Source organism: Pristis pectinata, chromosome 17, assembly GCF_009764475.1.
Source record: "Pristis pectinata isolate sPriPec2 chromosome 17, sPriPec2.1.pri, whole genome shotgun sequence".
NCBI classification, from domain to species: domain Eukaryota; kingdom Metazoa; phylum Chordata; class Chondrichthyes; order Rhinopristiformes; family Pristidae; genus Pristis; species Pristis pectinata.
Window position 1 is genome coordinate 13514700 of NC_067421.1, and position 26533 is coordinate 13541232.

The 26533-nt window shown below is 42.0% G+C and overlaps 1 long non-coding RNA gene across 2 annotated transcripts in view; it reads left to right on the top strand.

Annotated features, from left to right (window-relative positions):
* The window catches only part of LOC127579517 (uncharacterized), a 47125-nt gene extending 20800 nt beyond the window's left edge, over nt 1–26325 (top strand). Inside the window, exons 3-5 of one of the 2 annotated variants that reach the window (XR_007957685.1) lie at nt 19695–19833; nt 23303–23437; nt 25375–26325. This is a non-coding gene — a long non-coding RNA (uncharacterized LOC127579517). The remainder of the gene's footprint in view (nt 1–19694; nt 19834–23302; nt 23438–25374) is intronic. The other variant, XR_007957686.1, reaches the window with a different exon arrangement.
* Nucleotides 26326–26533: the final 208 nt, after the last annotated feature.

A 26533-nucleotide genomic window follows, 5' to 3' on the forward strand; every position in this document is an offset into this window, starting at 1 on the left:
ATACATTTTCCCACCATAACAGTGTGACAGATCTGACCTGACTTTGGCGCAGAATCTGTCTGGGACTTGAGAGAGAAATATTTCCTTTAGTTGGTTCCTTTCTCGAGTTAGACAGGGTATCACATTTCTCCATCTGGTCCCTGATCCTTTTGTTTATTCCTGGCCAGTGCATACATTCTTTTGCTCCACAGATGTGAGGAAAGAATGTGCTTCATAACTTGGGAACAATTATGTTTTCACCTCTGAAGATCAGATCACTTTGTGGTCCCAGGTCATCTCTCATGTACAAGTATGATCTGAGATCAAGTTCAATTGCACACTGTGTTCCCTTCCATCCTATCAGAGTCACTCCCTTAAGGAACTGCATCACATTATCTTGCCTGGTAGTCCCCAGCAACAAATGCTGAGAGATTGGTTGTCTCAAGCTCAATATCCCCTGCATTCCTTGTTTCTTTGGGATAGGCTTGGCTAAGTGTGTTGGTTACACACATGTCTTTGCCCAGTGGCTTTATCAGTCCCATCTGTGGTACTCTGCCACTTCCAAAGATGTGGGCGACATCTTTCTGGTCTACCACATCAAAAACATCTCAGAGCCCTCTTGATTCTTTGGATTCACCACCTTCAGAGAGAGACTTCCACTTATCTATTGAGCAATGTATGATCTTTTGTTTTTAAAGAGGGAAGTATAACTTAGATCTAATAGGGGTTAGATTTAAGTAATGTAGAGAAGGTAAGATAAAGATTGAGAATCAGAATCAGGTTTATTATCATTGACGTCATAAAAGTTGTTGTTTTTCGGCAGCAGTACAGTGCCAGGCATATAAATTACTATAAGTTACAAAAATAAATAAATAGTGCAAAAGAGGAATAATGAGGTAGTGTTCATGGGTTCATGGACTGTTCAAAAATCTGATGGCGGTGGAGAAGCTGTTCCTAAAATGTCGAGTGTGGGTCTTCAGGCTCCTGTCCCTCCTCCCTGATGGTAGTAACACGAAGAGGCATGTCCCAGGTGGTGAGGGTCCTTAATGATGGATGCCACCTTCTTGAGGCACCGCCTCTTGAAGATGTCCTCAATGGTGGGGAGGGTTGTGCCCATGATGGAGCTGGCTGAGTCTACAACCTTCTGCAGCCTCTTTCAATCCTGCGCATTGTAGCCTCCATTCCAGGTGGTGATGTAACTAGTCAGAATACATCTGTAGAAATTTGCAAGAGTCTTTGATGACATTACCAAATCTCCTCAAACTCCTAATGAAGTAGAGCCACTGGCGTGCCTTCTTCATGATTGCATCAATGTCTTAGGGCCAAGATAGATCCACTGAGATGTTGATGCCCAGAAACTTGAATCTGCTCACCCTTTCAACTGCTGACCCCTCAATGAGGACAGGTGTGTGTTCTCCCGACTTTCCCTTCCTGAAGTCCACAATCAGTTCCTTGGTCTTGCTGACGTTGAGTGCGAGGTTGTTTTTGTGACACCTCTCAACCAGCAGATCTACCTCACTCCTGTATGCCCCCTCATCACCATCTGAGATTCTGCCAACAATGGTGCCATCAGCAAATTTATAGATGGTGTTTGAGCTGTGCTTAGCCACACAGTCATGAGTGTAGAGAGAGTAGAGCAGTGGGCTAAGCACGCATCCTTGAGGTGCACCTGTGTTGATTGTCAGCGAGGAGGAGATGTTACTACTGATCTGCACTGACTGTGGTCTCCCAATAAGGAAGTCAAGGATCCAGTTGCAGGGGGAGGTACAGAGGCCCAGGTTTTGAAGCTTGTTAATTAGTACTGAGAGGATGATGGTGTTGAATGTCAAGCTGTAATCAATAAACAGCAGCCTGATGATGTGATTAAAGAAAAATAAATGCCTGGACCGTTTGGCACCTTTTCAGATCTAAAGACAACCCAATCTGGTTACAACCAATAAAATTGCAGGAAATGCAGCTGACAATTTGCACACAGCAAGAACACACACAGCAAGATCCCACACTCAACTGTATTTATTGAGGAGGTAATCTGTATGAAATAAGTTTACTCAATGGATAAATATTGGTCAGGTCATATAAGAATGCTCCCTTACTTCAATATAGTGTAATGGGATGTTATACATTCACCTGAGCAAGTGAGGCTTCAGTTTAACATCTCACCCAAAGGACAGCAACTCTTACTGTGCAAAACTCCCTCAGTCCAGCACTGAAATGTGAGCCTAAGGGCAGAAATAGAGACTGACAGAAAAAGTAACATGGAGACACAAGAGACTGCACATGCTGGAATCTGGAGCAACACACAAGCTGGAGGAACTCACTAGATCAGGCAGCATTTGTGGAGGCAAAGGGATGATCGACATTTCAGATCGAGACCCTGCATCAGGACACAAAATAAGCGACATTTTTCAAAATGTGCAACATGAATTTTTTTCTGAAGGAATGAGATAACAAACTTGTAAAATTATATTTTCAGAGCCAGAGGTAGTTGAATAGTAACTACGACTTACTACGTCAGTAATGAGGTACTTCTGAAAGCACCAGTCGTAATATTTCAGCCACTTTTCATGTAGTTCTGATGAATAAGTATTGTGCAGTCACACGATCCTCATCATTTGAATGATGAATCTATTGGCAAGGACTGCAACAGTGCACCTTGTACAGAGCTGGTCGTCACTGTCAGTAACTTCCAGATTCCTGCACTTAGCTGCTGACGCATGGACACCAGAAGTTGCTGCCAGATTTACTCTGTAATAATGGTGAATGCTGACAGCCTCATTGTGATTATTGCAGTAAAACACACACCATCATAATTGTGTTACTTTTTTTGCAATTTATGGATAATAACAGGAGGAAATTGCAATTATGGTGCTGAAAGGGTTGGTAATTACAATAGTATTTCTTTCTTGTTTGCCTTTAGTGCAAAAAGCAATTTAATTTTGTAATTAACTGGGAAGGTTATATGCCATGCAATTAGAAGTATTTACATTGTAATTGGCTGCTGATGGTGAACAATGGTAATTACCTAATGCATCCTTATTATTGTTTTTGACTGCCATTTATAAACCTCCTCTTCAGGAACCACAGCTGTGGCTCTTTTTTCAATTTACTCTCCTCACCTCCTGTGGGAGCTTTTTTTGAGAGTTGTGGCTCTTTCATTAGGTTCTCATCTGAATCTGAAGGTCATGGGTTCCAAACCCTCTTCAGGACTCATGTGCTGTAGTTCCTGAATAAGTGTTGCACTGTAGAAGATGGCATTTCTCAGATCAGGCATTACACCATCTGCCTGTTGTGGTGGAACTTGAAGAGGTGTGTAGAAGTTTTCCCTGGTGTCCTGACTGATACTTGTCTCTCAATCAACATCACCAGAAGTAGATTATTTAACCATTCATCCCATTTGATGTGTGTGGGATCTTGCTATGCATACAATGGCTATCTCACTTCCTATTTTACAGTCATAGAGTAATACAGCACAGAAACAGACCCTTCCATTCCAACTCGATGCCAACCAAGATTCCCATCTAAGCTGGCCCCTTTTGCCCACATTTAGGTCTTGACTGTACTTCAAGAATGGGCTTTAGAGTGTTTCAGATGTCCTGAGGTAGTGAAAGGCTTGAAAGAAAAACTAACAGGTGAGCCACTTTCAGCAGTGGCCCAGAATTTTCCATTTTGTTGTGCTGGTTTATGCGCATGGGGGCCAGCTGTGATCAAGGAATTGGGCAAAGGCAAAGATAGGAGGAGGAGCTGGCCTGTTTGGCTGAGTAACATTTGTGCACAGCCTTCTTGGGAACCCCACCAAAAGGAACCCTGGAAATGGCTGGACAGAAAGGGAAGGAATGAGATGCTAGCTGAAAGTCACTTCTCTTCGCAAATTGAATGCCCACAGATAGAATTCTCGATTCTTTCTGACTTCTCATTTCTAAAGCTTGACCTCTCCGGTGATGATGTTTCTATAATCAGGTTTGGACAGTAGGAAGCAGGTTGGCATGGGTGCAGTCGAGGAAGTTTGTTTTGGGGAAGCTTTCGTTTATGGGGAGAGCAAGAGGGAAGATTAAGATGGGCAATTCCAAAGTTCCACCTTTGGTTGATCAGATGAGAGGGAAAGGTAGGATACCCCAGAGCTGGAAGAGCAGGGGTTAGGGAAAGTGAAATGAGGCAAAGTTTCAGGGGAATGAGAAATGTAGAAGGAAGTAATGGGGTTATTGATGTGTAGAGGAATGGGGAGGCATTAGAGGATGGAAAAGATCAGAGACATGGAAGAAGAGGTTCTGGCTGAGGTAAGATTTATATTATTTGATATTCTGCAGCTTATCTCCAGAGGCTAACGATGAGACTATTAAGAAGATGCATCCTTCAACCATTGCCAAAAGCGAGTGATCTGAGCTATAATTTACAGCTGTTTGTGTGACTTTGCAGTGCTGAATGCAGTTCCAATATTAATACATTTCAAAAGTATCTCATTGGCGGCCATGTCCTGAGATTATGAAAGCTACTCTTCAAATACTAACAAATATACAAAGTAGGAGATGGAATAGGCCACTCAGCCCCTCAAGCCTGCACTTCTATTTAATAAGATCATGACTGAACTGATTGTAGTAACAATTCTACATTCCTGCCTACCTCTGGTAACCTTTCATCCCATTGTTTATTGACAATCTGTCTACCTTTACCTTAAAATATTCCAAGATTCTGCTTCCACTATTCTTTGAGGATTAGAGTTCCAAAGACACATGATCCTTTGAGGGGAATAATTTAACCTCATCTCTGTCTTAAAGGGATGACCCCTTGTTTTTAGACAGTGACCTACAGTTCTAGTTTCTCTCAAAAGAGAAAACATTCTCTCCATCTCAATCCTGTCGAGACCCCTTAGGATCTGGTATTTTTCAATTAGATTGTCTCTCACTCTTCTGACTTCCTGTGGATACAAGCCTAGCCTGTCCAACTTTTCTTCATCAGTCAATTGCCATTCCACGTATTAGTCTAGTAAACCTCCTCTGAGCAACATTACCTCATTTCTTAAATAATGAACTATACACAGTGCCAGTACTCCTGCTCTTCCCTTCTTTGGGGAGCAGGGTCTCTGGATCTAACTTACTGATACCTTTCCCATTGCACAGATTAGGAAATGCTTTTGCAATTTATTTGATGCCAATTTAATTTTCTTAATTTTAACTAGCTTCTCTGGTGACCCACTCCCATGGTAAACTTTAGAACAGACTTCAAGGTACCTAACCATCAGGAGCTGTAAAATTGTGTTAAGGCAGAGTAGACTTAAATTGTGTTAACTGTATTAAAGCAACAATTGACATTACTTTGTGTCTGCATCTGAACATTGCCATAGTTATCAATTTGAATCTTCCTTCAATTTCAGATGGTCCTGCATTGTTTACTAGGGAAACAATAGAGATAGACCATTCAGCCTCTCAAATGTAGACTGAATTTTTTGACCAAGCTTTTGGTCATCTGCCCATATACCTCCTTTTGTGATTTTGTTTGAGAATGCAACTTGGGACATGTCACGGCATTAAAGGTGAAATAAAAATGTAAGTTATTATTGATGCTAACCAAAGGAATCCATCGATCTCGGCCTGAAATTATCATCCGATTTGGCATCTGCAGACTTGATGGTATTAAATATATTGACAACTTCAGAACTGATCTTCTGCCTGCTGCATTTTAGAGCAAGTGTTAATCTATAAAGCATTATGCAGGATAGTAGAGAGGCTCGATTATGAAGCATATTATTTGAAACTGAAGGATGCTGCTATTGCTGCAGAAGGAATAGCTTTCAAAAGATTAACCTAAATCATAATAGAAATGGATTTTAGGTCACTGTTATAAACTGCACTGCTTCAACCTTGCCCATTTCCCACGCTTCATTCGTGTTTTCACTTGCTAGTAAATAATTTGATAATTTCAGCACATTAATGCTCATGTCTTGAGCCAATGTTGATATACATGTTTGGATTTATTGTCAGCTTTACACCACACTGCTGCAACAACAACAGATCACATGATGCACATGGGAGCTAATTCATAAAATGGTACAATACAAAAGGAGACCCTTCAAGGTTATGTCTGTGCCAGCTCTTTGAAGGAATCAAAACCAGAATCTGTCAGGAAGGGATTGAGAGTATACCTGGAATTAGAGCAGACTATGGAAAAACGGTACAAAGATAAAATTGAAGTCTCTTTATCTGAATACATGCAACATTCATAACAAGCTGCATGAATTAATGTCACTAAAAGAAATAAATGGGTATGATTTCATGGCCTTTATAGAGACATGATTGCAAAGTTGCCAAGGTTAGAAATTAAATATTCCAGCCTACTTAACCTTTGGAATAAATAGGCAAATGGAAAAAGAGGTGGAGTAGCCCTGACAATAAAGGATGGGATAAAAGCAGAAAGAGGAAGGATCTTGGCTCAGAAAATCAAACTGAATTGGTTTGAATGGAGCTAAGAAACAGCGAGGGCAGAAAATACTGGTGAGAGTTGTATATAGACCCCCAATAAGTAATGGTTAATGTAGGGCAAGGTATAAATCAGGAAATTAGAGATACCTGTACATGTAACAAAAGTAATACAATAATCACAAGGGACTTTAGTCCACATACGAGCTAAATATGAACCAAATCAGCAGTAACAGTTTTGGGGATGAATTCATGGAATCTATAAGAAATGGTATTCGAGATCGGAATGTTGAGGAATCAATGAGGGAACAGGATATTTTAGATCTTGTATTGTAGAATGAAAGATAGTTGATTGGTGATCTGGTAGCTAATGGATCTTTAGAGAAGTGTGATCATAATATGAGAGAATTTTATATAGAGTTTGAAAATGATTTAGTTTAAGCTGAAACCAGAGTCTTAAATTGAATAAAGCAAATTATGAAAACGAAGTGGAAAAGGGCTATGGTCCTGTGGAAAACTAACTGTATTATAACAATATTATAAAAATATTATGAAACATAGAAGACAGAGGGTAATGGTCAATGGGTCTCATTCTGGATGGAGGTCCGTGACTAGTGGTGTTTCACGGGGATCTGTACTGGGACCACTGTTGATTGTGATATACGTATATAAATGACCTGGAATGAAAACATGGATGGGTGGGTCAGTAAGTTTGCAAATTACACAATGATTGGTGGCATCGTGGATAGCGTAGAGGATTGCCAAAGGATGTAGTGGAATATGGTCGGAGAAATGGCAGATAGAGTTTAATCTGGGCAAGTGTGAGGTGTTGCTCTTTGGGAGATCAAATCCAAAGGGAAAGTACACAGTTAATGGCAGGACCCTTAACAGTGTTAATGTACAGAGGGATCTTGAGGTCTAAGTCCATAGCTCCCTAAAAGTGGCCGCACAAGTTGATAGGGTGGTAAAGAAGGCGTATGGCATTTATTAGTCAAGACATTGAGTTCAAGGGCCAGGAAGTTATGTTGCAGCTTTATAAAACTCTGGTTAGGCCGCATCTGTATTAGTATTGCATTCATTTCTAGGCCGCATCTGCATTAGTATTGCATTCATTTCTAGTCAACCCATTATAGGAAGGATGTGGAGGCTTTGGAGAGGGTGCAGAAGAGGTTAACCAGGATGCTGCCTGGATTAGAGGGCGTGTGCTATAAAGGAGAAGTTGGACAAACCAAGGTTGTTTTCTCTGGAATGGCAGGAGCTGAGGAGAGACCTAATAGAAGTTTATAAAATTATGGGAGGCATAGATAGAGCAGGCAGCCAGTATCTTTTTCCCAGGTTCGAGAGTGCATGCATTTAACGTGGGGGGGGGGGGGGGGGGTGGGGGTGGGGGCGGAGTTCAAAGGAGAAGTGCGGGGCAAGTGTTTTACACTGAGTGGTGGGTGCCTGGAATATGCTGCCAGGGCTGGTAGTGGAGGCAAATACGATAGAGGCATTTAAGAGGCTCTTAGATTGGCACATGAATATGCAGAGAATGGAGGGATATGGTCCATGTGCAGGCAAAAGAGATTAATTAGGTGTCATTAGCTTAATAAGTTTGGCATAATATCATGGACCGAAGGGCCTGTTCCTGTGCTGTACTGTTCTATTCTATGTTCTGTAAAAGGTATGACAATAAACCAACAATGGCTAACTCTCAAATAATTAATATAAATTTAAAAGTAATATATATTCCTTCAAGGGAAAAAACAGCAGGAAAAGTGGTCCAGCTGTGGCTATCAAAAGAAGTTAAAAAATATCAGATCAAAGGAAAAGGCTTATAACATTGCCAAAATAAAGACTGATGTTTGGGAAACTTTCAGAACTCAGCAAATGAGGACCAATACATTGATAAAGAAATGAAAGTAGAATATGAGAGTAGGTTAGGAACATAAAAGCAGATTGTAAAAGCATCTGTAGAGAGGTGAGACAGAAAAATTAGCTAATGTTATAAGGGTCCCTTCCAGACTGAGATGAGTATGACAGAGAAATTAAATATTTTGTGTCAGTCTTCATGGAAGACACCAGATACCTCCTGGAAATAGTGGAGGACTGCAACTCCAGAATGAATGAGGAGCTCAAAGAAATTAGCATTAGTAAAAAAAAAGGGTTAAAGAAGTTAATGAAACTGATAAGTGATAAATCCATAAGAGCAGATGACTTGCATCCTAAGGTTTAGAACGAGGTAACTGTGGAGAATGGATGCACTAGTTATCATCTTCCAAAATTTCATAGGTTTTGGAATGGTTCGCATGGATTGGAAAGTGATTAAGGAGGAGGGAGTTAGGCACCAGTCAGCATACATCAGTAGTGGGGGAAATGCTGAAATCTATTAAGGAAATAATATCAGGGCACATGGAATATACTGTTAGGATGGGCAAAGTCCATATGGATTTATGAAAGGGAAATCTGACAACTCTGCTGGAACTTTGAGCTTCCAACTAGCAGAATATATATGGGTGAGCAAGTTGATGTGGTGTACTTGGACTTTCAGAAGGTCTTTGATAAGAAGAGATTATTAAACAAACTTAGAACGCACAGTGTTGTGGATAATATTCTGGCATAGACTGGGGTTTGGTTAATGGACATAATACCAAAAACAAACTGGCCATTTTCAGATTGTGTGCTTCAGCGATCAGTACTGGGGGCTGAAGTTGTTCACAATATGTATTATGATTTGGATGAGAGGATCAAGTGCAATATACCCATTTGCTGATTATACAATGTTAGGGGGCAGAGTGGGCTGTGAGGAGATTGTAGAGAAGCTCCAGGGGACATAGGCTAAGAAAATGGACTAAGCTATGATAAATGGAATATACTGTTGAAGAACATGTCATTCATTTTGGTAGAAGAGAGAAAAGCAGGATTTTTTTTGAAAAAGGTGAGAGATTGAAGTGTTTGGTGTTCAAAGGGACCAGGGTGTCTCTGTACACAAATCACTGAATGTTAAAATGCAGATACAGCAAATATGTAGGAAATTAAATCATGCATTTGCCTTTATTGCACAAGGAGTAGAGTCACAGAGTAATACAGCAAGGAAACAGGCCCCTCAGTTCAACTCATCCATGCTGACAAGATGCCCAGCTAAACTAGTCCCATTTACCTGCATTTGGCCTATATCCCTCCAAAACTTTCCTATCCATGTACCTGTCAAGGCTAGACTAAAGATGTCTTGCTCCAATTGTATGGATCCCTGGTGAGACAGCATTTGGAATATTGTGTACAGATTTGATTTCCCAACCAGAGGAAGGATACCCTTGCTATATAGGGAATGCATTGAAGGTTCACCAGATTGGTTCCTGGTGTGGCAGGTTTGATCTGAGGAGAGATTAAACAGATTAGGCTCAAGTTGAGAAGAATGAGAGGTGACCTTATTGAAACCTACAAATTCTTAAGGAAATTGACTGCAGAGTTGATATTTCCTTTGGCTGGGTTGTCTAGGACTGGGGTCATAGTCTCAAAATAAGGGGTCGACCAATCAGAACAGATAAAAGAAACTTCTTCACTCGGACAGCAGTGAATTTTGAGATCTTGACTAAAGGCTGTAGAGGATCAGTCACTCAGTATATTCAAGACAGATCAATAGGTTTTTAAATATTAAGGGAAATGGGATTATAACAGAAAGGTGGCACTGAAATAAAAGATAAGCCAGGATCACTTTGAATGGCAGAGCAGACATGAGGCCTCCTCCTCCATATTGCTATATTTCCTGATGTAGATGAAGCCTTTCAGCTTATTAAGTCTATGCCCACCCACAGAGCAATCTCATCCCCCAACTAATTGTTCCTGTATCCTATTTTCCCCCCACATTTCCATTAACTTTCCACAAATTATATTGCTTGCTTATATACTAGGTAACTTAGAATGGCCAATTAACCTACCAAGTTACACATCTGAGATGTGGGAGGAAACCTGTACCCAGAGGAAGCCATAGGGAGACCATGCAGACTCCATACAGACAGGACCAGAAGTTAGGACTGAACTTGGATTTCTGGCACTGATGCAGCAGCTGTAGTTGCTGTGCCATTGTACCAACCTCTCTTATACTTCTATCCCTTATATTATGTTCTGGAGACATCACATTCCTATGCTGATTTACCTTAGCTCTTAATTGCATGACCTCCCTTGATTGCCTAAGAATACTTCACAAAGCTATGCTGTCCCTAATCAGCTTATGCTTCTCCAAATGCCCATTTCTGTCCAAGAATCTTCTGCAGTAATTTACCCACAACTGAAGTAAGACTCACTGGCCTGTAATTCCCAGGGTTATCCCTACTCCCTTTCTTGAAAGGAACATTTGCCACCCTCCAATCATCTGGCACTACTCCTGTAGCCAGTGAGGATACAAAGATTATTGCCAAAGGTACAGCAATCTCTTCCCTCACTTCCCATAATAACCTTGGATATATCCTGTCCAGCCCCAATGACTTATCTATCCTAATGTTTTTCAAAAGTTCCAGCACATCCTCTTTCCTCACTATGTGCTCTAGCGTATCAGCCTGTTGTACACCATCCTCAGAAACTTCAGGGTCTCTTACTGGTGAATACTGAAGCAAAGTATTCATTAAGGACCTTCCCTACCTCTTCTGACTCCAGGCACATTTCCTTTTATCCCTGATTGGTCCTACTCTCTCTAGTCATCCTCCTATTCTTCATATATATGTAGAATGCCTTGGGGTTTTCCTTGATCCTACTTGCCAAGGCCTTCTCATTTCCTTTCTAGCTCTCCTAAGTCCATTCTTAAGTGCCCCCCTGGCTACCTTGCAACTTTCCAAAGCCCTGTCTGATCCATGCTTCCTAAACCTTAGGTAAGCTTCTTTCTTCTTCTTGACAAGATATTCTATGTCTCTTGTCAACCACAGTTCCTTCACTCTACCATCCTTACCCTGCCTCAATGGGACAAACCCATCCAGAACCACATGCAAGTACTCCTTAAACAACCTCCACATTTTCCATTGTGCACTTCCAAGAACATCTGTTCCCAATTTACACCAAGTTCCTGCCTAATAGCATTATAATTCCCTCTCCCCCAATTAAATACTTTTCCCATATCTGTCTGCTCCTATCTCTCTCCAAGGCTATGGTAAAGGTCAAGAAGTTATGATCACTGTCTCCAAAGTGCTCTCCCACAGAGATCTGTAACCTGATCAGGCTCATTGCCTAGTACCAGGTCTCCACATACTATCAGGAATCCTTCCTGTACACCCTGAACAAACTCTGTCCCATCTATCCCCTTTACACTAAGGAAGCACCAATCAATATCTGGGAAGTTGAAATCACCCATGACAACCACCCCATTATTTTTGCACCTCTCCAAAATCTGTCTCAATCTGCTCCTCAGTGTCTGGTTCTGTTAGGGGGTCTGTAGAATACTCCCAGTAGAGTGATCAGTCCCTTCCTATTTCTGACTTCCACCCACACTGACTCTGTAGACGATCCCTTCAGGATGTCTCCCCTTTCTACAGCTGTGATACTGTCCCTGATAGAACAAGCCACTCCCCCACCTCTTACCTCCATCCCTCTCCCTTTTGAAAATCTAAACCCAGGAATATCCAGCAGTGATTCCTGCCCTTGTATTGGTTTATTATTGTCACTTGTACCAAGGTACAGTGAAAAACTTATCTTGCATACCGATCATACAGGTCAGTTCATTACCCAGTTACATTGAGTTAGTACAGAGTGCATTGAGGTAGTACAGATTTAAAAACAATAACAGCAAAGTCACAGCTACAGAGGAAGTGCAGGTAGACAATAAGATGCAAGGTCACAACAAGGTAGATTGAGGTCAGAGTCCATCTCGTCATATAAGGGAACCATTCAATAGTCTTATCACAGTGGGATAGAAGCTGTCCTTGAGCCTGGTGGTACATCCCCTCAGGCTCCTACCTGATGGAGAAGGAGAGAAGAGAGAATGACCTGGGTGGGTGGGGTCTTTCATTATGCTGGCTGCTTCACCAAGGCAGCAAGAGGTAAAGACAGAGTCCAAGGAGGGGAGGCTGGTTTCTGTGATGCACTGGGCTGTGTCCACAACTCTGCAGTTTTTCTGTGGTCCTGAGCAGAGCAGTTGCCGTACCAAGCCATGATGCATCCAGATAGAATGCTTTCTATGGTGCATTGATAAAAGTTGGTGTCAAAGGGGACATACTGAATTTCTCTAGCCTCCTGAGGAAGTAGAGGCACTGGAGAGCTTTCTTGGCTGTGGCATCTACATGATTTGACTAGGACAGGCTGTTGGTGATGTTCACTCCCAGGAACTTGAAGCTCTCAACCTCAGCACTGATGTTGACAGGTGCATGTACACCACCCCCTTTCCTGAAGTCAATGACCAGCTCTTGTTTTGTTGACATTGAGGGAAAGGTTGTTGTCATGACACCATGCCACTAAGCTCTATCTCCTTCCTGTACTTCAACTCATTGCTGTTTGAGATACGGCCTACTACAGTGATATCTTCTGCAAACTTGTAGATGGAGTTAGTGCAAAATCTGGCCACACAGTCATGAGTATATAGGGAGTAGAGGGCTGAGGACGCAGCCTCGTGGGGCACCAGTGTTGAGAATCATCATCTTGAAAGTATCGCTGCCTATCCTCACCAATTGCAGTCTGTTGGTCAGAAAGTCAAGGATCTAGTTACAGAGGGAGGTGTTGAGTCCTAGGCGTCAGAGTTCGGTGACATTTGCTTGGAATTATAGCATTGAAGGTGGAGCTGTAGTCAATAAACATAGTCTAACGTGTCTTTACTGTCCAGATGCTCCAGAGCTGAGTGTAGGGCCAGGGAGATGGCATCCGCTATAGACTTGTTTCAGTGATAGGCAAATTGCAGTGGGTCGAGATTGTCTGGGAAGCTAGAGTTGATGTGTGCCATGACCAGCCTCTCAAAGCACTTCATGATGGTGGATGTTAGAGACACTGGTCAGTAGTCATGTTACCTTCCTTTTCTTTGGTACCAGGGTGATAGTGGTCTTCTTAAAAGACGTGGGAACCTGAGATTGAAGCAGGGAGAGGTTAAATATGTCTACAAATACTTGTGACAGCCAAGTCTCTAATGGCCACCACATCATAGTTCCACATACTAATGTACCACGTACCATGCAGTAAGTTAATCACCCTTGTTTCTGATACTTCTTGCATTAAAGTAGATACACTTCAGCCCATCCAACTGACCACAATTTTGCCCTTTCAACTGCCTATCCTTCCTCCCAGTCTTTCTACACACTGAATCTACTTGTTCACTAAATGCACCAACCTCTGACCTATAACTCAGGTTCTCACCCCCCTGCCAAACTAGTTTAAACATTCCCCAACAGCTCTAGCAAACCTGCCCACAATAATATTGGTCCCCCTCCAGTTCAGGTGTAACCCATCCCTTTTGCACACATCATACCTTCCCAGAAGAGATCCCAATGATCCACAAATCTGAAACCCTGCTCCTTGCACCAACTCCTCAGCCACACATTCATCTGCCAAATCACCCTATTCTTACCCTCACTGGTGCATGGCACAGGCAGCAATCCAGAGATTACTACCCTTGAGGTCCTGCTTTTCAGCTTCCTACCCAACACTCTATAGTCCCTTTTCAGGACCTCATCTCTTTTCCTACCTATGTCATTGGTATCAATATGTACCACAACCTCTGGCTGTTCACCCTCCCCCTTCAGAATGCTGTGGACTCAATCCAAGACATCCCTGACTCAGGCACCCAGAAGGCAACATATCATCTGGGAGTCTCTTTCATGTCCACAGAATCTCCTGTCTGCCCCCTTTACTATTGAATCTCCTATCACTAGGATTCTCCTCTTCTCACCCCTTCCCTTCTGCACCACACAACTAGCTCACTGCCAGAGACCTGGTCACTGTAGCTTTCCCCTGGTAGGTCATCCCCCCAACAGTATCCAAAGTAGTATGCCTGTTATTCAGGGGAATGGCCACAGGGGTTCTCTGCACTACCTGCCTATTCTCCTTCCTTCTCCTGACAGTCACCCAGCTACCTACCTGCTGCAGCTTAAGAGTAACTGCCTCCCTATAGCTCTTATCTATAAACACTTCACTCTCCCATGGGAGAGAAAGGTCATCCAGCTGCAGCTCCAGTTCCCTAACACAGTCTGTGAAGAGGGATAGATGGATGCACCTTGTGCAGATGTAGCTATCAGGGAGACTGGAGGTCTCCCAGAACTCCCATATCTCACAAGATGAACACACCACTGACCCTGGAGACATTCTAACTTGACACTAAAGGAAAAAAATCAAAGAAAGAAACAAACTTGCCAAAGCCTCAAGAGCTCTACTCTAACCCTGACCCACTCACACAATGACTACTCTGCTTATACCTACCTTCCTTTTATTTGCTGCTGTTAATTAGCCAATCAACTATTAACAATTTGCAAATGTGCCTCTTTTAGACTCTTGCAAGGTGAAACTCACAAGCCCACGCACAGAGACTCACCTCTTTTCAAAGGTCCCGCTCCAAATCTTGCTCCAACTCCCAACTCTGCAAGATGAAACTCACCTTCTACCAGAAAGATCTCATACTTAACTGCTTATCTCTCCTTTCATCCCAATCTTTACATTCCTCGTTAGATAGACTGTGGTTAACTTTCATTTGTGTTGATACTGATGTATTGACTATCCCCTCATTAAAAAGATGTCTATATTTATCACACATGCATTCTAAGTTGCATTTTCTCTTACAGTTTCCAGTAATTGTATAGTCGTCAATATTCTTCCTTCCAAAATGAACATCACATTTTCGCACATTATACTCCATTTGCCAATATCTTACCATGCAATTAACTGATCAATATCTCTCTATAAACAATGTGTGTCCTCCTCATAACTTGCTTCCTCCCTGCTTTGTCAGCTGCAAGTTTAGCTACAGTACGTTTATTTCCTTCTAAATCACCAATATATAATGTAAAAAGCTGTGGTATCGGTACTAATCCTTGGGGCATCCCACTGGTAACAGGTTGCCAACCTGACAATGACTCCCTTATACCTAGTCGCTGCTTCCTGCCAGTTTACCAATCTTCTAATCATGTCAATACTTTATCTCCAACACCATGAGCTCTTATCTCATAAAGTAACTTTTTGTGTGGCACCTTATCAAGTGCCTTTTGAAAAATCTAAATATATTCCATCTACTAGTTCCCGCTATCCATTCTGGCTGACACTTCCTCAAAGACCTCTAATAAATTTGTCAGACAGGATTTCCCCTCATAAAGCCATGTTGACTTTGCTTAGTCAGCTTTTGACTTCCCATATTTTCTGCACAACCTTTTTAATAATTGTTTCTAACAATTTTGCAACAATAGATGTTAGGTAGACTGGCCTATAGTAAACTGCTTTTTGTCTCCCACCTTTTTGAAAAAGGGTATCACACTGGTATTCTTCTGATCCTTTGGCACTTCACCAAAGTCTAAGCATTTTTGGAAGATTACAACCATTGCATCCGCTCTCTGCAGCCACTTCTTTTAAGATTTTTTAAGATCCAGAGGATTTATCAGACTTTAATCCATGACTTTAATCCCATTGATTTGCCTATCACTAATTCTCTGTTGATGGTGATTATATTTAATTCCTCCCTGTATATTTAGTATTAATGGTATATTTGTAGTATATTCCGCTGTAAAGACTGCAAAATATCTGTTTAACTCCTCTGCCGTTTCTTTGTTCCCCATAACTATTTCTCCAGCCTCATTCTCCAGGGAGTCAATGTTCACATGGACCTTTCGCTTCCTTCTTATGTACTTAAAGAAACTCTTATTGTCTCTAGTTTACCCTCAGAATTTATTTTCTCCTACTTGATTATTTTATAGTCCTCTTTTGCCTACCATTAACTTTTGCTACTGTATATGATTTTGCTGGGGGACATAAATTATCTCCTTAAATGTCTGTCACTGGTTGTCTATTGTCTTAGCTGCTAATGAATTTTCCACTCCACTTTAGCCAACACTCTCCTCATTCCTTTGTAATTCCTCTTAGTTAACTCTAACACAGTTGGTTTCTCACTCTCAAGTTGAATGCTAAATTTCATATTGCTGTGGTCACGATTTCCTGGGACATTCTTTACTCGGAGTTCATTTATTAAAACTGTCCCATAACGCATCAACAGATGTTTTTAAGCACCATCTTCACATTGGCAGCTATTTTACATGGTCCTTTGAGCTTTAAGGTGCACCATGTCAAATAGTATAGCCTGAATTCTCTCATTTGCCTGTCTATACACTGTGATCCTATGGTGTTTGTTCTAAAAAGGTCTTGAAATTGCATCGGAATCACATGAACACATGAATTAGGAGCAGGAGTAGGCTATGGTCCTTCAAACCTGCTCTCCCATTCAATAAGGTCATGGCTGATCTGACTGTAACCTCAGCTCTGCATTTTCACCACCCTGCAGTAACCTCTCCCTTCCTCGAGGGGGAGGAGGTGGAACATGAAAGCAATGCCATGGAAGACCAGATGCAATTCCCCACTGAGCAGATGGATACACTCTGTTTCCAGGCAGTTTTCTTGCAAAATAAGTTCATTCGCTGCGCCTGCAAGTATCTAATTTGGTAAAAGATATTCTGATGGATGTAAACAACAATGCGCTGAATCACAGCCCCATGCAGTCAGGAATAAGACAGTATAGAGTTGAGGCCATCCAGCAAACCTAGAGCATGCTGGAAACTACTTACTTACTTTCTCTGGAGCCAGTAAAGAAGGAAAAGAATCATTCCACTTTCTCATTGCATTCTCATGCTGCTGGTTGCAGGATTGCTGGTTATGTGATGTGTGGCAGCCTTACATCTGATGGTTTGTTTTCTGGTGGTCAGCTCCATGTTGAACGTTTTCTGGTGTAGCTCGGATGCATCACTTTGGTGTGTTTGCTGCAGGTGAAGACACCAGTAGAAATTGGCTGGCTCTATTCCCTGAGGTCTCTTCTCAGCCAGCTGAAGATTGTATCTATCCTTGCCTCTTCCAATGTCCTCCTGAGCAACCTGCGATTTTCCAGTCAGTGTCGCAGTTTAGATGCATTTCATGCTGGGAGTACCAACTGCAGAACTAACCCTTTTGCTCACTGGAAGTAGAATGATCTAAATAAGTTGGGTAATGACTGGCATGGTGTTGGCGAGAGGGGATGTGGGCTGGTGTAGCAGATAACCAAGCAACCACTTTTCTGGAAAATACATAAAAATGCTGTGATTACAAGAACAGGTCAGAGGCTGGGTATCCTGTGGCAAATGACTCACCTCCACACTCCCCAAAGCATTTCCACCATCTATAAGGGATGTCAGGAACGTGACGGAATACTCTCCGCTTGCCTGGATGAGTGCAGTTCCAATGGCTCCCAAGAAGCTCAACACTATCCAGGATAAAGCAGCCTGCTTGATTGACAAGATATCTCAAAACACCCCATCCCCAGCCTTCATTTTGTTCGCTTTGTCTGCACTGTGTATCATCTATGACTTACTTAGGCTATTCCAGCAACACCTCCCAGACCTGCCAACTCTACTGACAAGGACAAGACCAGCAGGCACATGAGACCATCACCATCTGCAGGTTCCACTCCCAATCACCATGATCCTAACTTGAAAATGAATCGCCCCTCCCTCATCATGGCTGGGTTTAAATCATGAAGCTTCCAACCCATCAGAACTGTGGAAAGAATGCAGTGGTTCAAGGTGGCAGCTCACCACCACCTTCTCAACAGCAATTAGGGATGAGCAATAAATATTGGCTTGGGCTGTGATGTCTAGACCCCATAAATTAATTAATTAAAGAAGAACATGAGTGAACATTGTATGGTGGCTGTGCCTGCACAACATTACACAGTTGCAAGACTTCTCAAGGGTAGTGTCCCCGAAGAGTTCCAATTTCTGGTGGTAATGGACGATAGCTGCTGCTTGTGAAATTGTAGTTCAGCTAATGTCTGACCCTTTAGGAGAGAATTGGAGCTTGGGAAGTGGGGAGAATCAAATGAAATGGGGTAAATGGCTACAAACCAAAAAGACAGAAGAAAAACAAGAGAAGTGCAGAAATGAACTCTGCTTATTTCTGTCTAATTATCAGGGTCTGGGAAAGGCATGTGGTCCTTGAAGTGTAGATATTATGTGATACTTGAGAATGTGATACAAACTTGTTCATTCACTGTCATGTGCTGATGTAAATCACAATTCAAATGGCCTTGTAACAGCTCTAATATTGTTTAATGAAATGGGAAGGTGGGACATGTTGCAACACAGCAGTGGAATATCAGAGTCTTCAACAGGCTTCAAACCTGTAATTCCTTCATTAATCAATTACTCTGTTCCATCCATTGGGAATATGGAACACAAAGTGGAGACTAAAAATCATGGCTTCAAGTGTAAGGTTGCTGGAGATACCTGAACTTTGAAGCCCTCAAACTCACTCTCCTCTTTTGAACTGTAGTTATATAGTACCAACAGCATGTCGAAGTTTCATTGAGAACAGTTTAACTCATTCAGCTCTCCATGTTGTCAGCCATAATATTACTCTTGGCTTCCGACCAAAGATTCGTGAGTTTAGATGCCAATCTAGAAACTCGATCTGGCCCGATGCTGTTGGAAAATGCTTTCAGTTTTGAGTTATTTTGTTGATAATGGGATATGAACCAAAATGTTGGTAGTTGGGGATTAACTTTAAGACATAAGAAACTGGATTTCATCATTATCTGGGCCAGTTAATTTGTATTTTGTTTTGCACTAACGGTGAAATGGTTTTCCCACAAAAAATCATGGAATTGGCCAAAAGACATTTAACACAGCAATTGGGTGGTTTCTACATAGAAACATGCACTAAAACAGGAAATGCACGGGTCCCAACAGGAGCACACTCAGCCTTGCACAGCTGCTGGCACTCTGCTGCGCTCCAGTAACAGAAGGTTGTCAGCCCTTAAAGGTATACTTCCTAGGCAGCCACAGGTAAGCAACACTCAATGTGGAGGAGAGGAAGACTGCAGGGGAGAGGTGAGAGCTCCACAAATCATCCAATGTGTTATAGGATTTCTGGTATAGGAAACTGAGGCTACGAGGGATGTCAGGGGTGAGGTAGGGTGAAGCAGGAGCCCCAACAGGGCCACTAACAGTTGAGTCTGGCTGGCAGTAGATAGGATAGTGTTGGCTAGGAATGACAATCCCCAAAATACAGAGCAATGCTGAAAGATATTTCCTGTATTTACTAGATATCTCAAGGTGAACTGTAAACCACATAAATCCTGCCCATATGCACACATGTAAAAAGGTTACTCAATTTCCTTTACCATCTTCATTTAAGGAAATAACAGTGAGGAATAGGACCATGGCTCTCATGAAGGCAGAGCCTGCCCTTGATAGAGGAGACCATCCTGCAACTGAAGAGCAGAAGTCACTGAGTCCTGGTCTACCAGAATCAAATGCAATCTGCAATTTTCCAGGTACGCTCCCTAGCAATGTTTTATTGTGATATCGCCATCCCTTTTGATTTGATCTGCAGTGGACACCCTCATAACCATCTACGCTGCAGCAGCACCATAAAGGTGTTTTGGCCTCAGCTCATGTGCAACTACTTTTGGCTTGCAGAATATCAGGAGAGGCCTCCTGTTTCCCCTTCCCTGGAAGAGAGGGAGGAGGGCATGGATTAGGAGGAACAAAGGGCAGGAGGGGCAAGGGGAGAGTGGAGAGAGGGGATATTGATGAAGAACACAGTGCATCATTGGCACCTCATTGCATTCCACCATGAGGGATGAGCAGATTAGCTTAGAGGAACTCATGTAATAATGAGGTACATGGGGCACTAGTTGACTGCAGTCTGGCACAAGGTGCAGGGAACCTGGCATAGGGCCTTTCTGGAGTGGTCCACATGACTATACTCTTCAAGTTGCCTCTAATGAGAACCATGATTGGATGTTGTCATGATGTGGCTGCTGTGGATGCACAATGAGATGTTGAGAGAGCCATCAGGCCTGCCACACCATATTTTTGCTATAATAAATGATTCTAAGCACACCTCCACTATTTTAAACACTCCTGTACAGTTCAAACATATGCTTACTCTAGGCAAATCATATCCTTCATTATGCAGAGATAAGTGACATTGGTGTGGTAGCTGCTGGCATTGCTGCAAATCCTGCCATGCCTCAACTGGAAAGGTTAATTGAGTGCCACCAGTAGTATCACCACTGAGGCATAGGTTGAATGAGTATATCTGTAGCTAAATGCTAAAGGAAGCATTCACGGTTTATTTTAGCGCACTCTTTAGACTTTGGAAGGTATCTGACCAGACTGCAGTGAGTTGTGCAGCTGCCCAGTCAGGTCTCCTGAATCAGCACTTTTAAATAATTATAAAAGCAATGGAGTTTTGATTTTGCATAATTTCCATATAAAAATGGGCATTAATCACTCCATTTTCTAGGTTATAGCTTGATCAATAACCTTTAACCATCCCATTAAAGAATGTTAGATGACAGAAATTTTGGAAGTAAGGTGGCAAATGGAGCAAGGCAAGAAAATATACAATAAAAGAGGTGTGGAAGAGCAGAGGACCTTGGAACACATGTCCACAGGTTCTTAAAGGTAACAGGACAGGTCGAAAAGATTATTAAAAAGGCATGTGGAACGTTTACCAGGGAAGTTATACTAGAATGGTGTACAATATCAGTTAGACCACTATATTAGTGAACTCACTGCATATAGTTCACTGTACATTCCAGGAAAGCTGTAAGTGCACTGGAGAGGAAGCAAAGGATGTTGCTAGGCCTGGAATTTGAATTTATGTGGGAAAGATTGGATAAGCTTGGACTCTTTTCTTTGGAATAAAGGAGGCTGAATGGGGGGACTTAATTGAGATGTATAAAATTATGAGGTCCCTTGATAGACTAAATAGAAAGGACCTAATTCCCCTAGTAGAGAAGTCAAAAACCAAGGGGCATAGATTTAAGGTAATTGGTGGAAAGGTTACAGGAAAGATGATAGAAAATGTTTTCATTGGCTTGGGTGACAGGGGCAAAAACCCTGATCACCTTTAATAAGTTCTAGATGTACACTTGATGAAGGGATTAGGTTGTGTATTTCTTTCTTGACTGGCATGGATGATAGGCCAAATGGCCTCCAGTGTTATAAAATTTCTATGATTCTAGGCATGATTTAAAAGCTTTTTCATAACAAAGTGCTCTTTAATTTACTAACAAGCGGTTAGTATTCACCAGTGAAGACAGTGAGTGGTTGGATAGCATTCTTAAATTCATTCTCATTGATCTTAATTCATGGGTCTCATGGGCAGAGGAGAGCCTAAACACCCAAATGAAACCTGTTTTATCTTATGGTATTAATGAGATGGATGGGGTTACCACTCTTAAATACATCACCAAATACTGCTTAATTAAAGATGGAAATTACTCTGCCCTATTGAGTTGGTTCATGGAAGGTTTGATGCTTATGATGGTACAAATAATTTTTTGTGGAAATTTGAGCAGTGAAATTACGAGTACCTTTTGGGGAGCAAGTTTCCAACTACATCCAGAGTGAAACATACATTTCATTAAAGCCCTTGCTTGGCTCTGAGGGCTGTGGGTAATCATAGTGGCCTTTCTCCATCATGTAGACAGGGCAGTGAACCCTTGCATTCCTCAGTTCAGCCGTTGTGGGACTCAGAGTGCTGCTGTCTCTCTCACCATAGTCCTACATGTGATTAGCTCATTCACTCCAGGTCAGAAGCTTCTGTGCTTTGTGTAGTTCTGATGCAACACATAGTCCACTAACTTGAGCATATTGATAATGTTTAACTTGAAGACGGTAGCTGGAGATGGATGCAATTGGTTGCCTCGTGGGGTGAGATCAGATGGTGCAGTTGTGCAGCGTGAATCACATTATGCAACTTGAAAGATCTAATTCAGTCTCCTTGACCTTTCTTAACTAATTCTGTGCTTGTGCTGAATGAGGAGAGTAGGTTTGCTGTGAGGGGTGACCTAACTGAGGTCTTTAAAATGTTGATGGGTTTTGATAGGGTTGTTGCAGAGAGAATGTTTCCACTTGTGAGGAAGGTCCTAACTAGGGGTATCAATGTGAGGCAGTCACCAGAAAATCCAATGGGAAATTCAAGAGAAACTTCTGCCCCAAAGGTCAATGAGAACTTGCGATGTGCCATCACAGGGAGTGGTTGAAACAAATAGGATAAGGGGAGGGTGGACAAGCACAGGAGGGAGAAGAGAAGGGAGAGTCACACCGATGGCTCTAGATGAGGGAAAATGGGAGTACAGCAAACATGCCAGATTGTCTGTTTCCATGCTGAACATAGAACAGTATAGGTACGGGTCCTTTGGCCCACCATGTCTATGTCGACCATGATGCCAATCTAACTAATCCCATCTGTTTGCACATGGTCTCTATCCCTCTATTTCCTGCCTGTTCATGTGTCTGTCTAATTGCTTCTTAAACATTGCTATTGTATCTGCTTCTACAAACCACCCCTGACAGCGCATTCCAGGGACCTACCGCTCTCTGTTTCAAAAAAACTTCCCCCGCACATGTCCTTTAAACTCTTCTTGCTCCTCTCACCTTAAACCTAGGCCCTCTAGTGTCTCAAGTTATGTGGAACCTAGAGAAGCTGCGGCCATTTATCCTGACAACAAACAAAAAAAATGATTTATAAAAGGCATTGTTAATGGTTTGATAATTGTGAAAAGAATCAGAGGAGATTCAGAGGATAATGGTTTGATACAGCAGCAGTTTATGAACTGAAAGCAAGCTGGAAGTGCTTTGAAAAGGAACTTTCAGAAAGGAATTGGATAAATACTTGAAAACCAAAAATCAGTCAAAGTGATGTGGAAAGAGCAAGGATGGGATTAAGTAGATAAATCTATCAAACAGCTGGCAGCTTATGGTCTACCTCTGTTCTCTCCTCTACAGCTCTTGTAGGACTGGGTTCGACGTGTGTTAGACTGATGCACCATTTCTGAATATCATGGGGCAAAGAATATGAAATAATTGTTAAAAAGTGGGAACAAGTTGCAATTGTGTGAACAAGCCAAAAGAGAAATTAAGGTAAGGCTAGGGCTTCAGAGCAGATCTCAAGCAAGTTACCACTCAGTATCATGGCCTGTTCTGCTCTGTTCCTTATTTGGAATTTGAATCTCTGGGGTTGATAGTTATATTATGAAAATTGATAACAAGCACATGAATTTAACATCGTACATCTTAGTGTATTTTTTAAACTTTACAACCTTTCAACAGTTGAATTGATAAAAATTCATCCTGTTCAAATTCCACTTAAAGTATTACATGTGCCCTGTGAGAGTGATGGTTGCTTGGCTGAGAGGTGAAGATCCCTTGTTTCTCCAATAAGCTGGGATCTCCTGGGTGAAATTGTTGCTGCTCGGTTTCCACATGACCATGAGTAGCTGCCTGGTACTAGAAGTCGACTGTGTGAATGCTGGTGCACAGATGTGTCGCTCGCTGGAGTGAGAGATCCCTTTCTTATGTTGCTTCTAACGGAGGCATTAACCGGCTCATTTAAAACTGATTAGCTCTGCTGTTAAAATAGCTGACAAGGGAGGTTCAAGTGAGAGTGTAGAGCTTTTGTCCATTCTCATCACACCAAGAAATTGCAAGGATTCAATTTTTTAAATGAGTATTTGTAACACTGTGGAGATGTGATTATGCAATGTAAGCCTTATTTCCATCTTCTTTATTTGCAACTTTCCAACTGCCTTCTTTATTTTATGCTAACCAGCCAGAAGTTTACTTTAAATGGGTGCAGTCAGCAATATTTAATATTCCATCAATATATGTAAGAAAATAGAGTGATAGGTCCTCTTACAGTTTGGAGAGAAGGAATAAACTCTGGGCCTAAAATGTGTACGCACTCTCAATGGATGCTGGGCACAAGTAAGAGATCTGACTGAGTTATCATAGAGTAATGCAGCATCAAAATAAGCCATTTGGTCTATTGAGTCCACACAAACCATCAAGCTAATGCTCCACAATCCTGTTTTATTCTCCCCACATTCCCATCAACTCCCCCCAGATTGTAACACAAGCTGAGTTGATTATGTTCAATGGGTTTTTCATAAGTTGCTGCAGCACCCAAGTTTAGGGAGAAATGGGACAGGGACCCTACTTCTGGTGATCCCTACTGGAAGGATGTGAAAATGAGCATTGAATACAAGCAAAGCTGTCACACAGTGAGCAGTGAAAACTGGAGAACTGCCCATAGCAATGACAAGTGGCTTCAGGTGAAAAGATCTACAGGAATACAGGTCTAACACCAGTGTAGTCAATTCAGATTCCATTATGGAAAACTGTAGGTTCAGACATTTGTAGTCCAGCAGCAGAAAGTGGCTATGCAGATCTGGTTTGGTCTTAACATGATTCTCATTCAGCAAAACTGCAGGTAAATAATAACACCACTGACCACAACAGTGACTTGTTTTTGAATCAGTGGAAATATCAGAGGCTTCCTGGTTGGAGTATTATTGACATTTCAAAAATCCACAGTGCGTAATATATAACACCTGCCTCTTCTATGAAAGGATTTATCTCCCCAGCTTTATTATGAAGAGTCAGCTGCTATTTAAAGTTTTGGTTAATAAACAACTGATGAGTGCTTCCCTTTCTGAAGATGGAATTAATCCTTATCCTCAGGCTTTAGCTCAGATTCTGACTTCATAGATTTGCCTTTCCACTCTGCAGGATATAGGTGTAAATATAGAATGATGGATGGATGACTCATGTGGCTGCAGCCAGTCACGAGCTTGGCTGGTGGCTAGGAATCTTGAGATTGAAGCCCACTGATCCTTCTCCACTATTGGCTAACCTTTAGCTTGCTTCCTGCTACCTGTGGTGAAACAGAGTGAAAACAATGTAGGATCCATGAGTTCACTCACAGCTTCAGCCAAGTTCATTCAATGACTGATGAAATTATGAAATGTTTTAGAAAACATCTTCCACACAGATCCTTTCCCTATCCTTTCCAATGACAGGTGCCCCTGTTAAATGAATGAAGTATTTAATACGTTGCCAAGGTCCAGACTTGTAATAAGCATCTTTCCAGCAGTTGGCCAAAGGGGACAGAAGCAACAGTAAGAAGAAAGAGGAGCAGCAGGAAGTGCAAGCAGCACTCAGGGCACATAAACTCTCAGGAATTTTTATCATTCCAGCAGCCCCAGAAGAAAATGAACTGTTTGAACATTGCTCTGCTTCAGCAGGGAGACTTGTAATGGGAAAATGCTTCTGGCACACAGCATTTGTTACCTGCCTGGGAGTTTCACCAATTTGCTTGTAGAATATACAGTAGCAGACGACCTGTCCTGGTCAACCAACATCTCTCTCGCCAAGAAGGCACAGCAGCATCTCCACTTTTTACGGCGGCTGAAGAGAGCCAACCTACATTGAGAGTGTCCTGACCAGCTGCATGATGTTACAGTTACCTGGTACAGTAACTGTAACATCTCTGACCGTAAGTCTTTGCAGAGAATTGCGAGTACAGCTGAAAAGATCATTGGAGTACCTCTTCCCTCCATCCTGGATATCTACAGCACACGATGCACACGCAAGATCTGCAGAATCATAGATGACCCTCCTCATCTGTCCCATGACCTATTTGTCCCACTGCCGTCTGGCAAGCAGTACTGGAGCATCTGGGCCAGAACTACTAGACCGTACAACAGTTTTTTCTCCCAGGCTGTCAGGCTCCTGAATACCCTGGAGACAATTTCAGACAAATGCCATGTCAAAAGCCCTGGTTTGCACAATGGTGTATAAGAACTTTGGCTGCTGCTGAACATGTTTATACAATTAGTGTAACACACTGAGTTCTGTATTTTCTTCGTCCAGCTTGGTTTTGCACTAAATCTGCACTAAATTGTATTTTGTATATACTGTTTTTTGCACTATTTGTACTTGCATAATTTTTTTTGTCTGCGTTATTGTATGTCTTCTGTTTTATGTATGTCCTCTGTTGTGTGAGTCTGGGGGAACGACATTTCGTTCCTCCATGTGTTTTTATAGCATATAGGTAAATGACAATAAAGTAACTTGAACTTGAACTTGAATGCAGAGGAATCCAGACCTATGTGAGAAACGTATCCTTTGCATAAATTGGTCACTGACTGAGTCCTTAAGTATGAAGAACAATCTCAA